This window comes from Lactuca saligna, chromosome 6 (genome assembly GCF_052625555.1).
Source record: "Lactuca saligna cultivar CGN05327 chromosome 6, ASM5262555v1, whole genome shotgun sequence".
Classification (NCBI taxonomy): Eukaryota; Viridiplantae; Streptophyta; class Magnoliopsida; order Asterales; family Asteraceae; genus Lactuca; species Lactuca saligna.
Genome location: NC_136422.1, coordinates 54,584,526 through 54,588,057, shown reverse-complemented (window position 1 = coordinate 54,588,057; position 3,532 = coordinate 54,584,526). Strand labels below are relative to the sequence as shown.

The 3,532-nt window shown below is 29.5% G+C and overlaps 1 non-coding gene across 1 annotated transcript; it reads right to left on the bottom strand.

The window, feature by feature from the left end:
* Positions 1–1,475: 1,475 nt before the first annotated feature.
* Positions 1,476–1,577, bottom strand: LOC145003552 (U6 spliceosomal RNA). The gene has a single exon (XR_013662008.1). It is a non-coding gene; the product is annotated as a U6 spliceosomal RNA (small nuclear RNA).
* Positions 1,578–3,532: the final 1,955 nt, after the last annotated feature.

Sequence of the window (3,532 nt, the reverse complement as noted above, 5' to 3'; positions counted from 1 at the left end):
CCCTATAGCTTTTTTTTTACGGTCTCTTGTGATGATTGTGGAAGGCGAAAAATGACAACTTTTAACATGGTGAAGCATTCCCCTATTATTGTGGCAGACGATGTAATCCCGTTGGTGTATACTTGGCATAAACATAGAGGGAAAAACAGTCCATGTAGCTGAATTGAGTGGTGTTACTCTCCATTTTTATGTGTTTATTCTACTTATGTAATCTTTGTACTCTGTGTTTTGCTCTTGTCTAGTCGCTTCGAGACTTTGGGTTTATTAAAAATATGTCTTTGATGTTTCACAAAAAAAAAGACAACTCAACTATTTTTCCATTTATTTGTTTACTTGTTTAACAGGCTTCACAATGAAATCTTATTAAAACTTATTTTAGTAAGTAGCAACAAAAAGTTTGTTTTTATTCTACATAATTACCTCAAGTACCTTATATGCATTTTGAAAAAAAATTATTAACTTAAACCAATATATGGTTTTTCAATGTATATGGTTTTTTTTTAATCCACTTTAGGGGTTGTGATATGCCTTTTTTTTACGGGATAATGACTTAGGAGGGTAATAAGGTTTCAGTTTGTCCGTACTAGGTCACTAAGGTTTTTTTTGTGTGTATTATACCAATATGATTGTTATTACCGTTTAGAAATAGTCCTTTTACCTGTTTTAACGGGTAAAAAGGACTATTTCTAAACGGTAATAACAACCATATTGGTATAATACGCACAAAAAAAAAAAACCTTAGTAACCTAATACGGACAAACTTGAAACCTTATTACCCTCCTAAGTCATTAACCCTAATTATTTAGAAAACATGCTTACTAATCAATGTGGATGATTTGTTTGACTGAAAATAGTTGCTTCCATTTAAACTTATCTCACAACCCTTCCAAAACTTCTAAGTCCAGAAACTCATATGATTGATGATCTTTATTACATAAATATGCAACATTTTATCAATAACTTTTTTTTTGTCATTTAAATGTTTACATGAACACATTCATATGTACAAAAACAAAATCTCACTTTGATACCTCCTATCAATGTCTACATTTGATAACGAATGGAAATGTAAAACCAACATGGACTTATATAGGATGTCTATTATCAATTATTTTATAAAAAGCAAAACCACAACATGAACTAAGAAACTGAAGTTGCAAAATGAATAAAAAAATCAGCACATAAACAAATACATACATACTATATACAACACATAAACAAAAGTTTATAAAGCATGAAACTTAATGACAAAAAAAGTAAAAAACTTAAAGGAGACTTTATAGAAAGAAAGATCACCCTTACTTGCCACAAATGGTTGAAGACATCAACAAGAAGATCAATCTGACCATAGAATCCACATGTTGTCTGATCATGACTTCAGTAGATGAACTACTGAAACGTAAGAATTGCAATTGAACTCTATTAACATTTGAAAAGGGAATTAGGGTTCCAGAGAAGACGACGAAGGGTTAAAAAATATTTTAGACCATTTCTCGATTTGTGTGTGTCATCCTAGCGCAGGGGCCACATTAATCTTCTCTGTATTGTTCCAATTTTATCAGATGTCCTCAAAGGACGACTATAGATGAAGAGCTTCGCCATATAGAGGAGTAGCAGGTTATATGGGACGACGCGAGTTCTAAACGAAGTAGTTTACTGTTGATGGTCATATATTCTCAATGTCTTTAAAATTAGGGTTAATGACTTAGGAGGGTAATAAGGTTTCCAGTTTGTCCGTATTAGGTCACTAAGGTTTTTTTGTGCGTATTAGACCAATATGGTTGTTATTACCGTTTAGAAATAGTCATTTTTACCTGTTAAAACCGGTAAAATGACTATTTCTAAACGGTAATAACAACCATATTGGTCTAATACGCACAAAAAAAACCTTAGTGACCTAATACGGACAAACTGAAAACCTTATTACCCTCCTAAATCATTATCCCTTTTTTTACATGTTAAGAGGTTGAGTCTGACTCGGTTAAATTCAGATTGTTTGATACCATAATTAGAAAATTTTTATTCGATCATTTCTTTATTGAAATGTTTCTTACTCGATCAACTCAAGGTTGAGACTTACTCGATCACACTTTTATTAAATGAAATTTGACTCATACAACAATTATTAGATAACCACTAAGAACTTTAACAACCGTCAATTTAAAGAATAAAGTGAAATCTATTACCCAAACACATAAAATATATTCAAATTACCAAAATTCAAATGCCCATGCTAATATATGTGATATACAAAAAAAACTTAGATTAATATTTGTAGAAAACTAAACGAATGTATGTAGGTTGCGTATAATATATAATTGCAATATTGCAAATATATATTATGAAAATAACTATATCTTTATTAACTTTAAATTAATAATTCTTATACTACTTCTATAAACCATTCTAATTATTTGAAAGAAATGATAACATACATACATATTGGGGATTGTTTTGAAGATTTGATTACCATAACATAACAAAAGACTCTCACTTTGTATGTGATTGAGTTTCCTTGCATATTTATCATGTATGTTAGGATAGAACATTAGGTCTTCTATTATATATGTCGATACCCCATTGTATAAGCGGTCATCGATCACGAGTGTGTACGTAAACATAGCATGTTCTCTCTAATTACCTCTTGTTCATTGAAACCTATCAATCAATATATTTTGGTTTCAATATTCCTACTTGTTATTACTAATATTAGTATTATTATTTGTTGAATCTTTTGGTTAGCGACCAACAAATACCGTTTAAAATGGTGAGACAAATTCAAAATTCACCAAGCCAATACAAAAGAAGTTTTTCAAGTATTTTCATGTTTTGAATGTCTATAAAAGTAAAGTATAGATGATATTTTAAACTCACTATTATAAGGGTATAATAATCAATCAATAATAATGATGTTTAAAAATGATTATAGAATGATAAAAAATGTATTATAAGGGTATAATAATCAATCAATAATAATGATGTTTAAAAATGATTATAGAATGCTAAAAAAAGATCTGGACAAATATGATAATTTTTATGCTTACTTAGTGTATATATAATATTTAGATGCTATATAAGGTAAATACAATATTTTTGTCTTTATTTAAGGTATAGTGACTGATTGAGCTTCTGGTTGGTAAATAGTTATTGACGGAAGAAATATTTACAACTAATCTGTAACTTATAAAATAAAACAAGATCTACCTCTAGCTCGCAAGATAGAACCCGATTGTATGCATTTGAATTGGGCTATATAGTCATATAGAACATTCTGGATTCGATGAAAAAACCCGGTTTATAAAGGAACTGGATTGTATTAGAATAATAAGTCCCGGTGCAACTAATAATGACTCTTAGTTATACAAGGATAATGACTCTTAGCTGTATCATTCAAATGTTAGATAATATGTATGTCTTATCCTTTATAATTTTGTAACTATTTATCCATGTAAACTTTTATCTAATCAATAAATTCAATATACAATTCCTTCATCCTATTAGAGCTCTGATCCATATTCCCCTCACTTCCCTT